Source organism: Amphiura filiformis, chromosome 12, assembly GCF_039555335.1.
Source record: "Amphiura filiformis chromosome 12, Afil_fr2py, whole genome shotgun sequence".
Classification (NCBI taxonomy): domain Eukaryota; kingdom Metazoa; phylum Echinodermata; class Ophiuroidea; order Amphilepidida; family Amphiuridae; genus Amphiura; species Amphiura filiformis.
In genome coordinates, this window is record NC_092639.1 from 19,152,441 (window position 1) to 19,167,012 (window position 14,572).

A 14,572-nucleotide genomic window follows, 5' to 3' on the forward strand; every position below is an offset into this window, starting at 1 on the left:
TTATTCGATTTGATAAACCTAGTTTTTCAATTGAAAAACCAGGTTTTTCGAATTTGATTGTGCCACATACGATAGTGTTGCACTCAAATAGAAGTAAGTGTAGAGTGCAACACTATCGTATGCGTAACATTGTATCAAGTTTCCAATTATGTCATTTTATGTCACTGTTAATTTATGTCGGCATATAATATTTACAATATCAAGACACCTTTTGCCCTAATGTTATCTCTCAAGATTTATTACTGAATCTACGAATGAAAATACCGGATTTGTCGACTCTATTACCAGTCATGGGAGCTATGAACTTAGCCAGCTTTGTGACAACACCTACAACCGTCAGTAATGTGTTAGAGACTGTTTTGTACTTACGATGGTGTAGCATCCCGTAATTTTGGTGTTTAGGTCTAAGAAAGTAGCGTATGTGGCACATAAAATGTAGCGTGCAAGACTATCGTTGGTGGCACATACGGTAGTGTTGCTGGCATTAATAAAATTGCATTGCACTTGCGATATTTTATTTCATTAATTAAAAAATAATCAAGCAATCTTGAAACTTTAAACCTTGTTTATTTTTTTTTTTTTATATGGCCTTCCATAATTCGTCAATATCTAAAATTGGCCAAAAAATGTCACTTACGATAGTGTAGCACGCTGCCGACGATATGTTCGTCAAAGTGTTCATAGGTGTTTACAAAAACCTTGTATTGCTTCATGTACATTTGAATGATGCGATTCTTGTCTTTGGCGAGATCAGATTGAGTAGATGGTATGCGACATAGAAAAAAAAAGGTCACCGCGGTTCGTAAATTGACAGCGGTCCCGGGGCGTACAACGGCTCGTATACAGTATTCAGGCAATGCTGGTTGGGTGATCGGCTGACTGTATAAGAGAGAATATTAAACAAGAATAAACATAGCTTTGCTCATGAGCCGACCTTATTTCCGATAGAAAAAAAAGGAAACCTGAATCGAAAAAAAACCATGACATTTCGCTCTGACACTATATTTTTACATACATTGGTTAGTTATAAATAATAAATGCAATATTATTGTTTATTTGACTGAAACTGCCGTCATATTTGAATCATTTTGTTTGTGACGTATAAGAAACAGATTAGTCCAGGTTACGCCATGTTTACGTACCACAGTGTCTGCGGATTATTTCTCCATGTGCCTGGCAATATTTGAATTAAAAAGCTGGCCTCTGAGTGTAATATAATATTATACGTTGTCACGATAACGCGCTAAGCACTACACTAAATACAATTATGCCGTATTAGCTCGTATTGTACCATATTGGTCCCCAAGCGTGGCAATCCAATATGGACGATTTTTCATGGTACCATTTAGACTCCGATCTATCTAGACCAACCTGTTTTAGCCTACTATATCTCGAAATGACATTCAACATAATTTTGTTAACCGCACGAAATCTTTTTATCTCGCATGTTTACAAGTTTTTGTATCGTAAATAAAAGATTCGCCTAATGACGCACTTAGGCTTGTTTGCCTTTGGATAAATTTCACGTGCAAATAGAGAGCTCCCTCGTCTAAAATCCAAAAAAGAATTGATGTTCCGTGTTCTTATTTGCTGGTGGGAATTTTACAGGATGGCACTTTTAGGTTGAGCCTAGAATTCCACTTACGTCAAGGTAGCCCACAGTGCCATTAGGCGAATCTTTGCGGTATTTGTGCTGCTGTACAAATGAGTTCATTATACATATTATTAACGTCTTAATGTTTCACACTTTTCCTCGGGCTAGACAATAGGATAAGCCAATCAAAAAAGTTCATAACATACTTTTAAGTTACAAACTAAAGTATAAAGCTGAGGGAACCAGCATACTTTGTGTCAGTTGTACTGGGACATTTGCTCGCGTTTAAATGTTATACTTTGCATTCAAGAAAACAATGCTAAAACTTCATTGTTAAGGGTATACGATGTATTGTTGGTCGACGCAGCAGAAAAAAAAGTAGTTCATAGCATCTTGCGAATGGGAGTGAGCTTTAGCAAAAATTGCATTGCTCAATTCATAGCGAGCGTGTAGAAGTATTCAAATATCACAGATATACTTTTGTAGGTCCTGTGGTTCTTGAGTTATGTTGTAAAGAGGGCTGAAACAACAACACTTTTGTAAAACGTACATAACTCACTAACAACAATAAATTAAGCAAGTTTTCATTTGTAGAATGAACTTTTGCAAAACACCAAAGTGTTATTTTTCAATAATATGTTGATTCAGAAAATTTTTTGGCTTCTTTGACCAACAATATCTCGTATACCCTTAAACCGCATTTGTATTATAATAGTTTATGCAACCCAACGGTTGACTCGGTGAGATGTAATAATGACACATAATGGCATTTATTGGTGGTGATTTTGATATAAATATTTACATTTACGCTGTCAAGTTGACGTTGGTCTTCCCCCGGATCGTCCCCTGCTTCTTCCCATTGTGTAGTCTACAGAAATGTTGTCTCAGGAATGTTGTCTCAGGAATGTTTTAAACTTTGGATAATCGTTAAGGCGATGAGGAGCGGTGCCTGTTACTGAGCTAGCGGTGCTTGTACTGGGCTTTAAAAATATGACCAGTGGCTTCCATGACTTATAATCCTACAGGGTCTGTAGAAATAAACTGTATTATTTTAAGCAAAACTGGCAGAATATGACCTGAAGGATATGACCATGTTTGCCAATGTCTTTCTTTTCTTTCCCCATATTTACAGTAAGCCAAATAATTAAGGTACCAGTTACGTTCACCCCCTTCATATCCTAAACAAAGGCAGATGTGTCATAATTGGAACCAACAGCCAGTAGCTGCATCTCTTAGCTCGAATTTAAGACCTCATTCGTTGAAATTGTTCAAGCAATAAAGACACGACGATCCAAAAACCCAAGGAAGATGCAAATATAAAAGTTGCAGTTTGCCACATTGCCTGTCCTATTGATTTGTACACAAAGCGTTCGCGAACAAGAGAACTAGCGCCGTGTTTTCATTGCTTAGCACAAAAAACTAGCATCGTGCTTTCATTGATTAGAACACAAAAGTGTAACTTTTTATTTCGTATTTTCATTAGATTTTGGATCACCGTTTCTTTGATTCTCAACCAATTTGAACAAACAAGGTCTTAAATCAGACCTAAAGAGTACAGGCATCGGCTGCATGTTTTAATTTTGACACATTTGTCTTTATTTAGGATATACAGCAACCCAGGAACCCAGGAACCGTCTCTGGACTTGGACCCATCCAGCTGGATCAACCCATGCACAGTTAGATCACATACTAATAAACAGCAAGTGGGTAAATTCTCTCCGCAACTGTCGAGCATACAACTCAGTAGAAGTGGACACCGATCATCGTATTGTGAGCATCCGTCTAGCTGCCAGTCTGCGAACTAGCAAAGGAAAACCTTGCAAGAGACCAAAATTCAACTGGAAGAAGTTGCAAGATCCTGATACAAAGGAGGAATTTTAGTTGGAGCTATCAAACAGATTTCAGGTCTTGAGTATGGATGACACCACACCCATCTCTGATAGGTATGAGACCTTCGATACAGCTGTCCGTGAAGTTGCTGAGAAAGTTATTGGAAAGCAAGAGCCATGCAGACTACCAAGTTGGGTATCAGATGCAACCATCAGACTTAAACTTGAAAGGGATGAGGCCAAAAAGCGGTACTCCATTTCAAAGTCTCGTCAATCTAGAGAAAGATGGAGGAACTGGAACACCAGCCTTAACAACTCTTATAAATCTGATGAGCTTGCTACCCTCAATAAGCAGATGGAAGACCTGAAGCTGGCCGACGAGATGGGGAATTATACCACCACCTGGAAAATTATACACTCGCTTTCAGGGAAGCACTCAAGGAAAGGGGTGAAAGTCAAAAAGAGAGATGGATCAGCTCCAACCAGTGACCATGAACTGCTTGAGGAATGGAAGGAATATTTTAGCTCACTCCTTTAATAACAACGACAGTGGCACAGCAGCTTCAGAACTTCCTGCACCAGCTGTTGAAGATCTTCCTATTATCACTGAGCCCCCAAATCGTGAAGAAGTAGTCAAAGCAATAGCAGCCATGAAGACCAACAAGGCAGCAGGATTGGACTGTGCTATAACTGCAGAAGCACTTCAGGGAGGAGGGGATAGCATGATCGATATGATTCTCGAATTCTGTATGGAAGTATTCTCAACGCTGACACCGCCACGTCAATGGGTTACGAATGTAATCATTCCTCTACCAAAGAAAGGTGACCTCTCTCTTATGACAAACTACCGTGGTATTTCGCTTATGTACATTGCCGCAAAGGTGTACAACAAGATCCTTCTGAACAGGATCCGACCCCACATTTATCCTTTACTGAGAAGCAACCAGGCTGGCTTTAGATCGGGTCGCGGCTGTGCTCAGCAAATACACATTTTGAGGAGGATCATGGAAGGCTTCAAGGAGTACCAACTTCCCTTAACAGTCACTTTTGTGGACTTCAAAAAAGCCTTCGACTCCATCAACAGGTCCGTCATGTTTTCAGTGCTGCGGCATTATGGAATACCAACGGTTGTGGTCAATGCCATCCAGGTGCTCTACAAAGACTCCAATTAGTGCCGTTATGGTAGATGGCAGTATCTCAGAGCCTTTCCAAGTAACAACTGGAGTGCTTCAGGGTGATGTGTTGGCACCATTCCTGTTCATTATCCTGGTAGAATACCTTCTGATGAAATCAACTTCTGGAATTGACGCTGGCAATGTTACCTACCCACGTCGGTCAAGCAGGTATCCTGCCAAGATGCTGAATGACCTGGATTTTGCTGATGATATTGCCCTGCTGGAATCTTCCATACACCGGGCCCAGTCACAGCTTACTAGGACTGCAACTGCAGCAGCAGATCTAGCCCTTGTCATCAGCGCACCTAAGACAGAATATATGACTGCAAACTGTAACGCCCAACCAGCACTTGAAGTCTATGGTAGTACCATCAACCATGTCACAGACTTCAAGTATTTGGGTTCCAAGATGGGCTCTAGTACAGTGTTGGAGACCTAAAAAGAAGAAAAGCACTAGCCTGGGCAGCTTTCTGGAAACTGGAACGCCTTTGGAGAAGCCCGTCCCTGCCAATCGAAACAAAAATCAAGCTGTTTCAGACAACGTGTGTTACTGTCTTTCTGTACGGGTGCGAGTCATGGGTAATTACCAAGGACATGGAAAACAAGATCAATGCATTTGCAACATCTTGCTACAGAGTCATGTTAAACATCAAGCGTGTGGAGACGGATTCCAAATGAAACCATCTACAACCTGACCAACACCACTCAACTGGTTGCCAGAGTCAAGATTCATCAACTCAAATTTCTCGGCCATATACTGCGTCTTGAAGATGGCGAGCCTGTGAAAGAATATGCGCTTTATATTCCACCACATGGGAAGAGGAAACCGGGACGGCCGCGCACACTGTACTTACAGTATGTCCAGCACCTCCTGGGAGATACTGAAGGGATGCTGCAGCCAAACAAAATTGTTTCGCTTGCCCAAGATCGCATTAGTTGGAGAAAGCTTGTAGTCGCCTGCTCCGCAGCCGACTGATGATGAGGATATACAGGGGTGAACACAACTACTACCTTAATTATTTTGCTTACTGTATATGCCATACCAAGTAAAAAAATATTAGCAAGCGTGCTAAAACTTGGTAAATATAACTAAGCAGCTAGCCTATTTAATATATAACAAATCCAAGCCCGGAAGGGAACATACAATGTGGATAAAAAGACTACTACATTTATATTTACTCGCGTCAACATGTAATGAAATAACTTGTTTGTCAGTTTTGATGTTGTTGATATCATGTGTAAATCACTGCAGGTGCTCACATAATCTAGAAAATCTGATTAAATTAAATCTAAAGGGCAAATATTACATCGTTAGACGCGAGCAGCGATATGGAAAGGGCACCCACACTAATACTTCGTTTATGAGAATTATTTATCCAAATGGGCGGATAGAATTTTGATCCACCACACCTGTTACCACACCTGCTACCCTTACAATCAACAATGAAACAAGAAAACACTTGGAAAAAATACAATCACAAAAGTATTTAAAAAATCTGTACAATAAAATGAAATAACCATGTAAAATCGCCCTGCCCGTTGCTTAAGTGTTAAGAGTGGCAACGTTTTAGACAGGCACGATGACTTTGCTTGAGGCACAAGACCGTCGTAAGTACAGTAGAATACAATAGCTGCCTTATGTAAAACACTTATTGTTTGCAGCATAATCAATCCCCTCATTATAACTTTTGGATGTTCTATATTACTTTCCTGTTGGCAACTGTAACTGACCCAAGATATCACCTTTAAATATAGACCACTTGACATCATTGTTTATCAACAAAGGCGAGGGATTGGTCTGTCGATATGCCCGAACGAACCGCTTTACTGTTCAATGGCTTTCTTGTACTATAGAAATGTGGTGGGAGATTTAAAATACACATGCCCTGAGCAGACTACGATGCGCACGCATACTGCAGGGCAAAGAACAATGGAAAGGGCCATAATGCGTGCGCATACTGCCGGGCAATGACGTCACATGTCAAGTGATCTATACTTCAGGTTCAATCTGTTGTTGATTAAGGGATGGGGTATGAACGTTTGGGCAGTATTTTTTGTGGGACATGAGAGCACATCAGACATATCGAATTGCATTCCGAATACGAAGAATGTCATTCTGATATCAAATAATTTTGATTTTTTGAAATTCGCAATGTAATACACATTTTATGGCAAATGATTATAAATTGATATTTTTGATATTTAACAGTACTCGAAGAAAACTTTATAAATCTGATGATTTATACTTAAAGTGTATGTAGGTGGGATGAAAAGCCGACGATAAATTGAAAATTTTGACCTTTCATATTGAAGATATGGATTTTTCCCAAAAACACCAAAAAAAAATATAGGTCTTTTTGGGAAAAAAATCCATATCTTCAATATGAAAGGTCAAAATTTTCAATTGATCTTCGGCTTTTCCTCCCAACTACATACACTTTAAGAATATATCATTAGATTTATAAAATTTACTTCGAGGACTGTTATATATCAAAATGTGAAAATATCAAATTTTAATAATTTGTCATAAAATTTGTATTTGTAAAAATGAAAATTATTTGATATCAGAAAGACATTCTTCGTATTCAGAATGCAATTCGATATGTCTGATGTGCTCTCATGTCCCACAAAATTACTGTCGAAACGCTCAAAACGCTCATTCCAGATCCCTTAATGGCAGCGATTACATTCTACTGGACTTACAATGGTCATGCCCACGAATAACAGGATTAACTACTAGCAATATGTTAAAAATGGATTTATTCAATTTTCCTGGTGCAATCTGCTTGTAGTGCAGGGCGATATATTCAAAATTGTTTTAACCTATTGCTATTGTAGTTAATCCTGTTACATCATCACTTTTGCGGCGAATAAGCAAAGATCAATGAAAAGGTCGTTTTCATTACTATTATCTGTTCCAACTTCAATGACAAAGAGGTATAAGCGTGATTTGATGAGACAGATGCCCTGTTCAATTTGCTGTAGAAGTAGTGATGTAATAGGATTAATTACCATAGCGATAGGTGAAAAAAATGAATGTATTGCCCTACACTAGACGTACGCTGTCACTCTGCATAACACGATTGATTTTCTATGGGAATTTCATCATTATGCTGAGTCAATGTAAGTTTCACTACCTAATACATTCAAACATTGTTTTTACCTATCGCTATGGTAATTAATCCTGATACATCACTACTTTGACGGCGAATTCAGCGTGACGTCACGAGGTGTCACTGTAGCTGGAATGTAAGTACTAACTGTTCAATTAGCTTAGATTCTTGTATTTTTAAGATATTTGAAAATATAAAATTGTGGTCAAAGTCATCAAAGAAAAGTATTAGCACAGCCTTAGATCCAACGTGATTTATACTTTTTAAATTCCAAAGTTCAATTTGAAAACACGTTTCTTTTATATGTTGGTATTTTCCCGCGATATTTTTTAAGATGCCAGAGAACGTCGGGTACCATAAACTTTTTTGAATCAATCCATTTAGTGCAATGGGGACGATTGTCATAATAATTAGATGCGCTGATTAGGGCCTACGTTATTATAAAAATGTTAAGATGAACTTATATTTTCAGAATAGGCCCAGCTTCAACCATACTACGTTGCACTTGTCCGGTTCTGTTTTGTTTTGGGCAGCAAGTATTTATATATTAAATAAATACCTTAGGCTAATTGTGTTATTACTGGGATAGCACATCCAAGTACATCTACCAGATTATCGGACTGTAGAATACGCCTACGCGGTTGCATGATTTATAATACTGGAATAGCAAACTCTATGTTTTTTTTGTAAAACACTCTGTATTACCCTTAATAGTGTCTCTTCCGGCAGAAGTCGGATATCAAGTTGAAGTTCTCTAGAGATATTCTGATAAATGTTGATCTCCATCGCAGTTGACATTTTCAGTAATAATCTGATGGATGATCCCTAGGGCTTTGTGCCCGGGCTTTGTGTAGTAAAACTGATCTGGGCTTGATACAGCCCTTTGGATACAGCTTCAACAGGGAGAACGATGTCAATGACTTCAGAATTTAAAGACCTTTCAATAATTGATGAGCCCTTAACATCGTTCAATTAATGAAGACATCACAGAGTTGGTAATTTGAGACAAGTAGAATAATTGAACACTATTTCCTGTCTCTGTTGAAATTGAAAAATAAAATACGACATCAAAATTTTAATACATGCTATAATTTATTATCTTATTCAATTTTTATAGTCACGACTGAAAATTATGGGAAAGTACGTTTATAGATATTTCAAACCTTTCCTGCACGATATAGTCCAGTATCTACGGGAAGTTAATGATGACCCCTACAGGACTCTATCAAACCAACTTTTTTAGCTTCCTTTTATGGTCCTATAACACATTCAATAATTCCCGGCACACTGTGGTCAAATTTCAAAGTTGCTCAAATCTGGTTAATAAGCACAGCAAATTATTCCTCTCATTTCAAGAATTCAGAAAAAGTAGAGTATGACCTACCTGCGATTTTTACTCAACATGAATTGATTAAAATTTGCCCTGGTTTTGAGTAAAAAGGGAGCAAACCTTTTGCCGGACCCTTCCGGTTGAGTACACTGTACTAAAATGATATTAAGGGGGTACTACACCCCTGCCCAATTTTGTGCCTATTTTTGCATTTTTCTCAAAAATGATAGCGCATTGGGGACAAGTAAGATATGTATATTATAGGGGCAAGGACTACAACTACTGCACTGGAAATGGTATTTCCACATAGACAGCAGTTGTGGAGTTACAGTCAAAAATGAGGGAAACCAATATTTGATCAATAAATTAATAACTACTTGCCTTGAGTAACTGAATTTTCAGTGCAGTAGTAGTAGTCATTGCCCCTATAATATACATATCTTACTTGTCACCAATGCGCTAAAATTTTTGAGAAAAATGCAAAAATAGGCACAAAATTGACCAGGGGTGTAGTACCCCCTTAAGGACAACATCCGATTGCATTTAATGACGTGTTAATATTTCAGACACATTCCTTATGGGCACAAGTTAACAGGTCGATAACGAATCGACGTATGTAATCAATGGCGCACCTAGGGGTTTTATGATGAAATGCGAGAATGTATTTTGTCACATTTGAACAATTCCTAAGAAAATTAAGACGTTAAACTCACATTTTGCTGATATTTTACCATGAGTTTAACATCTTCGTTTTTCTTTAGGAATTGTTCAAAATGAACAAATTCTACAGATGCAACAAAATGTCCCCAATGTCTTAGACATACACCCACATACCTTAGTGTTTGTCGTTGATTTACGGAAATCCTTCTTCCTATAAAATCCATGTCGATCAATCTTGAACATCCTCTGCCCTTTTCTTTTCTACATTGATTTCCAATTTTAAGTCAGAGCACATCAAAAAGTCTTGGAATTGGCCTAAGGCTTCTTTTTGACAATAATATAAATACATTTCTGTCGACGGTTTGATACTTTTATTAAAATGTATGTTTTGTTAGCTTGCAAGTATTCTATATCCTATTATTGCGGCAATGTTAGGTGATATCTCATATTGAAAGAAGATCTGCTTTAAAAACATTCAAACACCTGTTGAAATTGGACGAGATACTTCTCATGATTGCACGATTTTATTAGTTTCTGCTAATAGTGTACCGTATGTTTTGATTGCCTCTAAACTTGTATTCTAGAGCAAACCGTGATGAACATGATTATATTACTGCCACATTTATGACACATCCATTGCATCCGGGTGGTTTTGTCAATAGCCCATATGTTCAAATAGCCTGGATCGCAAACGTTAAACTAAAAATTTACTTTAATAAATAACATCGCATGACGAGACGCGGGGCTTTCATTTTCTCGGTTATAACATTAAGAGCAATTTCAAACATAATTTTATAAAGTAACATTCTACATTTATTCCTATGTAACAAAGCCAGATTAGTATTTGTCATGGGCGACGAGGAGTGGTTTATGAGATAAAGCACTTCTTGTGTTGCTGGTCAAATATTCATCCCAGCACTTCTGTAAAACGTACATAACTCATTAACTACAATAAATCAAGCAAGCTTTGATTTCATCCCTAAGAAATCTCGATTGACTATACGACTACAGTAATGCACAAATGACTCCAAATACTAGTAAGTCTGACTACTGGTCACATTTTACAAAATTACATGGCCCGATCATGTGGGCCACAAATAAAAGATTCAAGGGTGGTTTACATAGTTAATTGTCATTTGTCGGTTATATATATATATATATATATATATATATATATATCCAGTGAAAAGTATGCAATCACAAAGGTAGAGAGTGCTCGATGTCCGAAAACAGAGCTAATAATATTCCATAAGGGTTGAACTTGGCTTAATACATTACACTACAGTTCTGTTTCGTATGACAGACATTAAAACCCTGCCACACTCCTCAGGTGCATTTGTATAACTGGCAAAGGCCCTAGATGAGAGAAATGCTTGGTTGAAAAAAGTTGAAAAAAGTTTATACACACTATTGATCAAGTGTAAAAAATGCTCAAACACTTAGTTATTACACAACAAAAACTTCCTCCTGTGCCTGCAGGCCGTGACAAATTCACTTCTACTGTTTAGAGTGCATAATTCAGGGTGGCACATAATAACAAATTTTTCATATAAACATAAATTACATCTCTTAGAGATGTTTGTATATAACCTACAACGTTTGATGATTTTCCATTTGATGGAGTATTGCACATTTGATTCTTTTAAAGTCCATATGTATTTACTTAGTTCAGTACTGTTTTTATATTTGATGTTTCTGAATGAGCTTGTATGATTTCTGTATCTAGTTTTGAATTGATTTTCTGTTAGGCCGACGTAGGTGTCCTTCTTGGCGGTATCGGATCTGGTGACAGTTGCTTGGTATATGATTGAGTCAGTGAGACATTTGCCCTCCAAAGGGCATTCGACTTTCTTGCGGCAATTACAGTTGCTTGACTTTGGTGTGGTATCTGTGGGCTGTGCTTTTGCAAGTGTTGATTTGTTGTGCATGTCAATGACCGATTTTAAGTTAGGCATGCAAGAATAGCTTAGCTTCAGTGTATTTCTGTTAAAGATCTTATGCAGCACTGACTCCCTCTTTGATGTAACAATGGGGAGTCATGATGGTGCCGAAACGTGTGAGTTGGTGGGCTCCTATCTTCTATCCAAGCTTGCGCAGAAGTACGGTAACCAAATAGGCCTTTACCGAGATGACGGCCTGGCAGTGTTTAATGAGTCACCCAGAAAGATAGATATAATCAAGAAGCTGCAAGGTTTTCATAATCACAACTTAATCCTGACTATAGAAGCAAATAAGAAAACAGTTGACTACCTAGATATAACGCTGGACTTAAGCACAGGAGTCTTCAAACCATTCAACAAACCAAACAATGTACCCCTGTACGTTCATCACCAAAGTAATCACCCGCCATCTATATTGCGCAACATCCCAGCATCCATCAACAGAAGACTCTCTTCCATCTCGTCTGATAAGGAATCGTTCGATGCTGCCACGCCACCATACCAGGAAGCCCTGAGGAATTCTGGTTATGATTACGAACTTAATTTCAATCCAGAACCACCAAAAGAAAAGCGCCCGCGTCATAGAAAAATAATTTGGTTCAACCCCCCCTACAGCGGCAATGTCTCCACCAACATCGGACATCAATTCTTCCAAGCAATCAATCAATCATTTCCCAAGACCCATGTGCTGCATAAGATCTTTAACAGAAATACACTGAAGCTAAGCTATTCTTGCATGCCTAACTTAAAATCGGTCATTGACATGCACAACAAATCAACACTTGCAAAAGCACAGCCCACAGATACCACACCAAAGTCAAGCAACTGTAATTGCCGCAAGAAAGTCGAATGCCCTTTGGAGGGCAAATGTCTCACTGACTCAATCATATACCAAGCAACTGTCACCAGATCCGATACCGCCAAGAAGGACACCTACGTCGGCCTAACAGAAAATCAATTCAAAACTAGATACAGAAATCATACAAGCTCATTCAGAAACATCAAATATAAAAACAGTACTGAACTAAGTAAATACATATGGACTTTAAAAGAATCAAATGTGCAATACTCCATCAAATGGAAAATCATCAAACGTTGTAGGCCATATACAAACATCTCTAAGAGATGTAATTTATGTTTATATGAAAAATTTGTTATTATGTGCCACCCTGAATTATGCACTCTAAACAGTAGAAGTGAATTTGTCACGGCCTGCAGGCACAGGAGGAAGTTTTTGTTGTGTAATAACTAAGTGTTTGAGCATTTTTACACTTGATCAATAGTGTGTATAAACTTTTTCAACTTTTTTCAACCAAGCATTTCTCTCATCTAGGGCCTTTGCCAGTTATACAAATGCACCTGAGGAGTGTGGCAGGGGTTTAATGTCTGTCATACGAAACAGAACTGTAGTGTAATGTATTAAGCCAAGTTCAACCCTTATGGAATAATATATATATATATATATATATATATATATATATCAATAATTATATAACGCACATGGTCACACAGCAGAATTTTACTGCACACGACTTTAAAGGCGCGTAAGTTTCAAAATTTACAAACTTTTAAGTTAAAATACATTTAATAATAAATAATAAATAATAATAATAATAATAATAATAAATAATAAATACGATACCCATTGTTTTTATAACGAAATAAAATATACCGGCTTACACCCTACAGAGAGGTGATATATGCATTCAAATCAACAGCCTTGCCATGCCTACACACTTCGACCCATGCTCCGTCTGCATGATACATAAGACCAGGGTTCAAATGTCAATAACAGTAGCAATTCACATAAAAAAATACGGCACATGCTAAGGCCAAAAAAAAAGGTTTGTCTCAAAGCTTGCGCGTGCGTTTGTAAAATAGCACGATTTGACAAAAAAGAAATGCGGAAATTTTTTTTATTTCACAAAAAAAAATTTTTTTATAGTTTTTTCAAGAAAAAATCGGCGAAAATCAGACTTTTTTCTCAAAATACCATGAAAAAGTCGGGGAAAAAAATCGCATTTCGCATTTGTTTTTAAATTTCTCGTGAGCTTTGAGACAAACCTTTTTTTTTTTTGCCTAATAAGAATTTGCCCTCTCATGGAATTCCTCTAAGATGGTACCTCCGCCAATGGTCCATTCAGATAAGTCCTCCCCAGGCAAAAAAAAAAAAATGGGTATTCCCAAAATTCGCCGGTTACCGGTTGCTATGCATATCATGACATGAACATGACATGTTCATGCCATGAACAAGGCAAGACATTCTGATTCTTTTGTTTTGTATATGGCATGAAAATCCTTTATCAAGGATTCATGAGTGGTTAATATTGAACCCATTAAAATTGTAATTGACGGGCATGGAAGTAGAGAAAAATTGACATTGACCGTGATTCATGCCATGAGTTACCCATGATCATGCCCTGAATATTTCAAGGCTCTGACTAAACGCATGACCTAAAAAAATCATACAAGGGCATGAATATTCATGTGTGAGCATGAACAACCCATCAAAAATTCCCAAATTCACGAAAATTCATGCCCGTTGCTAGCGAAAATAGGGCATGTTCTTGGCATGTTCATGGCAAGATCTTGGCATGTTCATGGGCATGACTCATGCCTAAATTTTTGCCTGGGTCATAGATCCCCGCGTAGATCTTAACCACATATATAGTATTTTGGGAAATAGTGGCCATTCAATTGAATGGTCAAAATGGTCGGCAGGATGGAGTTGTGCCGCCAAGTAAACCTACCTTGGTTCAGGGACGTGGAACAGATGTTAAGAATGTGCTGGAGGGTTTCTTTATTAGAACAAAGTTTGCAAGTAGTGTTGGGCGTTCCCAAGTCCGAAGGTTATTGAACGTTGGAAGAAAGTCAATGGCTGAACAGTCCACAAAACGCAGCACACCTCTCGGAAAGTCAAAAATGACCGAT